Raw genomic sequence first — 8,030 nt, forward strand, 5'->3', positions numbered from 1 at the left:
TATATCTTGAATTTGGAGCATGTCTTTCTATTCTCACTCCTATCCCTTTATTTTTTCCAGGCCACTATCACCTGCTTGAAAAAAAACAAAAAAAAAAACAAAGTCCTGCCAGCAAACAGTCTTCTGTCTCTGTTCTCTGCTTACTTCACTCCAATCTCTACACAGTAGCCAGAGTGATTTTCCAAAACTATTGAGTCATGTCACTGCTCCTTTACCATCTCCCCAAAATAATTCAATACGTTCCAGTATTGAACATTCCAATATTCCAGTATTTATTTATTTAATAAATTAAAAAAAAAAGGCCAGAGGACGGGTCATCAACCTGACCCCCCAGACTCTTGGCTATTTGTCTTCTGCTTAACTTTATAGTGTTGACCAAGGTGCCAACACAGTCAGTTCCTGGCCACTGCCCCCTTCCTGACTCGCAGGCTGCTGCCTTCTCGCTGTGTCCCCACAACACGGAGACCTCTGACCTCACCGCCTTCTTCACAAAAGCACTCATTCCATCATGAGGGGCCCACCCTCAAGACATCACCTACACCTAATTATATCACAAAGCCTCCACCTCCAAACACCATCACGTGGAGGGTTAGGGCTTCAATATGTAGATTTAGGCTGGGGGCGGGGAGAGGAGAGGTACAAATGCTCAGTCCACAGCAACACATTCGTTTACGCGGGTGAAGGCATCCAGCCCTGCGCACGGCCGCTCAGTGCTTCCTTCTTCCCATCCTCCTGGAGTCCAATTCCATCCTGTAGGCCTAGTGGGTAGACTGGGAAAAAATCTCCTTTTCAGTGGAGTACCGCTTGGAGGGGAGAGTCCTACAGAACATAGTGAGGTCCATCCCTCTCCTCGTACCCAGGAGATGCTTTTTCTCTGTGCAAAATGAGCACTGAGTCATAGCTCTACTCCTCATTCTTCTGCTGAAACTGAATTAGATTTCAAACGGTTCTCAGGTGGATTCTTAACAAGGCCTTACTGCTGCTCATTCCTAATGCCCAACACGTTGCCCGGCACACAGTTGGTGTTCAACGAGTATCTGTGGGATAAGGTAGATGGTTGAATTTCTTATTTTTTAAGATTTTATTTTTTTATTTGAGAGAGTGTGTGTATGTGTGAACAGGGAGGGAAAGAAAGAGGAAGAGGGAGAGGGAGAGGATCCCAAGCAGACTCTGTGCTGAGCACAGAGCCCAGCAAGAGGCTTGAGCTCAGGACCCTGAGATCACAACCTGAACCGAAACCAAGAGTCAGACATTCAATCAGCTGAGTGCTCCAGGTGCCCCAGTAGACGGTTGAATTTCTATAACCAGGTCATTGAAGTTTGTCGTTTACCCACCATGGAAAAGAATATTTCATGTTGGATAAATCTGTGCCAGTGAACATTATTTTCAGAAATGAAAGCTTAGGAACAGCTGGCAGGAGAGGTGATTATTCCAGTGTTACATAGAAAAACAAGGGTAAAAACTCCCAAATTTGACATGTAGTTTAACCTAGCCCATTAGAAAGAGATATTGCGATTTCTTTCAAAGAACACAATCCTTGGGACAAAATAAATGTAACCAGTAGAAACGAATATAATTAGCAAGGAAAAGCAACTTTTCCTTCTTTTCCAGTTAATCTCTACGCCTTATCTGTCTGCATTTACGAAGGTCTTGGCCATTGCTCTGAGCACGACTCATTCACACCTCGAGGTCCTTTGTATTTAGCTTGCTTCCCTCATCCCCTAGCACATTATGTTTTCACGATATTTTAATTTCACAGCAAAGTATGAGAGTGTATGCAGTCCACGGGAGGAAGTCCATCCATGTGCCTTGGATTCCTTACCATGTGAGGGTGCGTTGGCCTCCATTTCAATGGCCAGCCCCTTCCAGGGTACTGGCCTGGGGTTGCCAGAACCGTTTGCATGGAGACAGTGTAGATCTCAAGTATCTGGGATCGAACACCGCCCCCCCCCACACACACAGGGGCATTCCCTGAACCATGATTAACTAGAGTGGACCTAGGCCCCATCTCTCATCCTTGACTTGGGCAATTCTGGGACCTTTTCCAGCGCTCAGCTAGGGATAAAGGCCTAACGTGCAAGTGTGGCTGCTTGGCCTCACTGGCTGTATTCCCTGCCTGGTGTCTTCCTCCCCCTCCACACACTGCATGTGTTCCTAGCACCTGCCAGTAAATCACCTGCACTTGAATCCTTGCATCAGGGTCTGACTCTGGGGGGCCCCAAAGATAAGACACCAGGAAAAAAAGAAAAGAGACACCAGGAGCGCGCCACGCGGAGCCCCTTCTGTGACTTCCTTCCTCAGCCATCTTTCCTGTCCTGTAGGGATTCCTTCTAGATAAAAGCATTTGGGGAAGAGGAATGCCATCAAAAATGACTGATCGTAATTCCACTTGACTCCAATTCAGTGTCTGCAGATATGATGTGTTCAGCCTCTACTAAGTGGTGGGAATTAGAGAAGCCAGAGCTTCTTTTGGTTTGTTTTCAGCTTCTCCTACAGCAACGGCTGATGTCATGGCTGCACTAGACTCCCAGGTTCTTGTCCAATCAAGATGGAAATTAGAAAGTTGGTGAGCAGCTTATAAAGATGGTGAGGAGCCCCATCCAGCCATGAAGCCCAAATGGTCCCTTCCATTCCTTCTTTAAAACAAAATAACAACAATGAAACTGTCACACGAAGATTTTCTTTCTCTTATTCCATAAACAGAGGGACATGATCTTCTTCTCGTGACACTCATCTTCTCCTTGACATACTTGTGGCCAAAAAGAGGGCACATGGTCCACCTGTCAGAGGAGACTGCTCTGTACTCAGTATGTCCCCAGTCACCCCAAATATCAGGTCACACTGGTAGTTTTTAAAGGCCAGCCTGCATGACACGGGAGAGCTTGGTTCTTGTCTCATAAAGTCGAAGAATGAATCTCGCGGACAATGGCGAGGGAGCAAAGTGATGGAGGTTTGTTAAGCAGAGATACAGAGAAAGCTCTCAGGAGAGAGAGGGGTCCTGACAGGGTTGCCACCATGGGCTGGTAGGGCCTGGTCTGTCTTTTAGAGAGAACTGACGGGGGAGCTTGGTAAAGGTCTTATCAATACCAGGTGGATATTGAGGGCAAACATGGTGATCGTAGCTATCATAATAACAAACAAGACGGTTGTGGTAGATATCATGAGCCCAAACAAGAGTTTCCTTCTCTCTGGTTAAGGCTCCTCCATAACATTTCTCTACTTAGCAGCCATTACAGAGGGATACTCCCTAACATTTTGGAGCTGCAGAGCCAGGTTTATTTTTTTTCTATTTTTACTGTCTTATCTCTGTTTTCTTGGGATGGGTAGGAGCCTGACTCTGAGGCCTTTCCCTTTTCATTCCCTGCCTCGCCCCCTTCTGTCCCTAACTTGTTCCTACATCATGCGCGTTGGTGCTACGTGTAATGAAGTCTTTGCAAGTCCGACAGAAAAATAGAATAGAGACAATGCCGAGGGTTCTTCGTGAGACAAGTGTGTTCAATTAAAAAAAAAAAAAACTACGCTTGATCCTGTTATATGTCTCTTTTTTATATGGCATATCAAAATTTCTTACAGAAAATGATAAAAGTTTGTTGCGTTTTGTTATTTGGTCAAGAGTCACTTTTTGAAATTTTACTAATACATGAAATCTGAGAGGTTAGGAAGTAGTAGCCCACAGGACTATCTTTTTTTTGGGGGGGGTAGCTTTTCTCTTTATTTATTTTTTTATAAATTTATTTTTTATTGGTGTTCAATTTGCCAACATATAGAATAACACCCAGTGCTCATCCCATCAAGTGCCCCCCTCAGTGCCCATCACCCAGGACTATCTTAAGACAAAATTGCAGAGCAAAGTTTGACCATGAGACCTCCTTTCCAGAAAGCTTACTCTTCAAGGCTGCTTTGGATTTCTCTCTAATTCCTCTGAAGACTGTCTGCTACCTCTTTGCAACTCCCACTGAGAATCCAATTGAATTTGTCAAGTAATATTTATTGATCATCTACTAAGTATCAGATATAAACAGGAATAGCATCATTCCCTTGTTCTCAAGATGCCCATAACTTAATGAGAGAGACAGATCCCTATAAAATGAACTCTTAGGCAATAAAGGAATTTTTACATGTTTAGAGAGAGGAGGATCCCTAGACTAGACTGGGTGCTAGAAGACCTACATCCAGAAAGATAGCAGTGCTCTGGTTTCTAAGTAAGATGCCCTGGGGAGAAGGGAAATAATGTTCCAACAAAAAGTTACAAAAGCTTTTGACAGGGGTTTGCATCACTGGAATAAGCCTGCAGGGATAAACAGGGACCTGTGTCTAGTTGTCTCCATCCTGACTACTTGATAAACAATGATACCCAGGCTAAGAAAGAAAACTCTGCTTGGACAAAGATGGGTGGCTATTCTTTCTATGCACATAGTGTAGAGTATTTAGGGAAATGCTCGTCAGCTACAACTGGAATAGTTAACAAAGAGGGTAACCTTCAAGTGATTTTAGGCTTCAAGTAACTGGGAAAAGTCACTGACTCAGCCACACGTTACTCTCACAGAGAAAAAAAAATCATGTCAGAGGGGCTTCCGTAGAACTTGGCCAAGTTTTAAGACATCGTTGCTAATGTTCAGGCAATAGTAAAAAAAAAATAAACAAAAATTAAAAATCAATAAATCTAGTATGCTGTTAACTTCTGGTTTGAATCAGTACCTACACAGCATTAGAAGTGTCACTGTCTACATTAGTTCCTTTGTTTCTGCTTAGTTTTTAGTCCCAGAAAGTTTGGAAGAGCAATGCAGTGTGTAATGTGCAGTTGTGTGTCTTGTGCTTACCAAACCAGTTAGTTCATCCTTTGAGCACCCTTTTCACTGGCTCCATGAAGGTCGGCGTGTTGTGGAAAACCTGAGCCAACTGGGCTTCAAGGAAATATTTCTGTCCTGCAAATGGCAAATGAGGAAAACCTGTGTGTAACCTCACCAGTTATCGAAGAATTCAAATTAGAACATTGCATAAAATAGTTTACCTATTTATCAGATTGTAAAAGGAGAATGAAAATGTTAGCACCTGCTGTTTACCAGGTGGGAACAGAATGAATGTGAACAGAATGTGGGAAAAGAATGGTCTGTTATACTCCCAGTGAGATTGAAAATTGGCCTAACCCTCCAGGAGGGCATTTTGGAAATAAAGTATCAAAAGTCTCCAAAAAATAAAAATAAAAAAAGAAAAAAGAAAAAAAAAGAAACCATTGTATCTACTTTGAACTAGCAACTGTACTTGTTGGAATTTGTCCCAGGGAAATAAACGGACATGTGCTGACCCTGGAAATAATTTCAACATACAGCAGTAGGATACTATATTCAAATAGCCTGGTGCATCCATAAAATAGAATGCAATGCAGCCTTTAAAAATACAAAATGGGGGATCCCTGGGTGGCGCAGCGGTTTGGTGCCTGTCTTTGGCCCAGGGCGCAATCCTGGAGATCTAGGATCGAATCCCACGTCGGGCTCCCGGTGCATGGAGCCTGCTTCTCTCTCTGCCCCTCTCTCTCTCTCTCTCTCTCTGTGTGTGTGTGTGACTATCATAAAAAAATAAAAATAAAAAATAAAAAAATCTATTAAAAAAAATAAATAAAAACAAAAACACAAAATGAACTCCAATAAAAAATAAACCTATAAACAAAAAAAAATAAAAATAAAAATACAGATGTTAGTCTATATTTGGTGATGTGAAAATAAACTCATGATGAATGTAGGTGAGAAAAATAGTTTCTAGGGATCCCTGGGTGGCGCAGCGGTTTGGCGCCTGCCTTTGGCCCAGGGCGCGATCCTGGAGACCCGGGATCGAATCCCACGTCAGGCTCCCGGTGCATGGAGCCTGCTTCTCCCTCTGCCTGTGACTCTGCCTCTCTCTCTCTCTCTCTCTCTCTCTCTGTGATTATCATAAATAAATAAAAAAATTTAAAAAAAAAAAAAAAAAAGAAAAATAGTTTCTAGAACAACTCTAACTATGGTTCCATTTGAATAAAATATAAATGTTAAGCTCCCCATAACCATATTCATGAAGAAAAAGTTTGAAAAGATATAAATCAAAATATTAACCATAGCTATACTATTATAGGGATCATTGGTGATTTGACTTTTAAACTTAAATATCTTTATTGTAAATGTGCCAAATCACTAAATTGTATACCAGAAATAAAGTAGCGTATGTCAAGTGTACACCAAAATATTTTGTTTTTATTTTACACGCTTATATGATAAGTGGTGATGGGAGAAATGGGCAACCAGATTTGAGCTTACTGTAGACAGAAGTAGTACAGTAAAGTAGAAACAGGCAAGGGGGCTCAAGCCATTCCTAGATGAAGCATAAAAATGTCACTTTTCCTCTTAGATTCTCAGTTTCCTCACATGGAGTATGAAAAGGTTTAACTAATATTTCCTTCCCCAAATGAATGAGACCATATGATGTTTGTCCCTCTCCGATTGACTTATTTCACAGACTATTTCAAGCAACGAACTAGGGGTGGTGGGAGGGGAGGAGGACAGGGGGTGGGGGTCAATGGGTGACGGGCACTGAGGGGGGCACTTGATGGGATGAGCACTGGGTGTTATTCTATATGTTGGCAAATTGAACACCAATAAAAAATAAATTTATTATTAAAAAAAAAAGAAAAGGTTTAACTAGATACCCCCCAATGGTATTCTAGACCATTTCAGGACCAGGAGATTTGAATGAGTACCATATAGGAATACCAAGAAAGACTCAACCCTTGGATTATACCTACCATCGATAAAGCCAGAAGATTCACCCCAAAGATAGCATCAGGATTTATTTCCTCTATCTCACAATGACCTAAAGAGAGGATTGGTAGGATGGAGAGTGATGGAAGATAAAGCCTCAGGGACTAGGATATGTTTCAAATGATCAAATTGCATTAGGACTAATATTCTTTGAAGTTTTTCTCTTTCTGAGCCAGTCAACTGTCCTAGCGGGCACATGGTGCTGACGGGGCTAAGGACCTAGGTGAAAATCCTGGTGAGCCTATTCAAATCCATGACCAACCATTTTTAAAATACATAGAGTTGGTCACAGGAAAGGAAAATGGGCTGATTCCATGCAACAGAGGATCTTTCTTGGAAAATTAAATACTCTGTCTTCATCGCCTGCATAAGAGACTATCCCAACAGTCCTAATAGCTGTGTAAGGTTTCGTAGGTTGCCATCATTTCCACCCCTGACTTGGGAGTCACAGACTCACAATGAAAAAGAATCTCAGGAGGACTAAGATCAAGTCATGCAGAAGAGGACTACTTAACTTTGAAGCAGTGTTAGCAAAGTAATGAAACCTGAGGGAAACTGAGGACATTCAGCCCTACTCACTTTTGAACTCCTTACAATGTAGCTTCTTATTTCCTCTAAGTATCTTCCCCTCCTCCTATAGAATCTGAATCCAGCTGATGCCAACATACCTTTCTGCTGCAGATTTGTTTCATTTCTTTCTTGTCTCATGAATCTAGCATGTTGGTTGCCCATTTCTGTGTGAGAAATAGATATCCCCCCGTCACGCCCAACACACCCCCTAGGTCATCCGTTTCTTTTTCATGCATTCATCAAGACTGAGATAGAGCCCTACCTTTGGGAGAAAGGCCTGGAGACCTTTTTGGCTTCCATCAGTTCTCCTCTGTCCCAGTATGTTTTCATACATACTCGGTGTATCTACCTCAAATAATATTGTGCCTCAGCAACTCTGGCATGTCTCATATGTGTCCGTTTCATGGCTCCAGATTGGAAGCCTCTTGAGAGTAAAGACCGGCTCTCATAGTTTTCTGTGTTCCCCAAGGTATTTAAGAAACATTCTGTAAGTCTCTTTTAGTGGGTGATTAAATGGATGATAAATAAATATCCGTGGATTAGGAGCCATATATGAATAAGGCATCAAGCCTAAAAGAAAATCAATAGCCTTCAACCCTGCTCCTTGGTGCTCCTTGGTTGTTGGGGGGACACATTGTGACAGCATATGAACCAAGAGTGGAATCTGGGAGC

This window comes from Canis aureus, chromosome 1, assembly GCF_053574225.1.
Source record: "Canis aureus isolate CA01 chromosome 1, VMU_Caureus_v.1.0, whole genome shotgun sequence".
Lineage (NCBI taxonomy): Eukaryota > Metazoa > Chordata > Mammalia > Carnivora > Canidae > Canis > Canis aureus.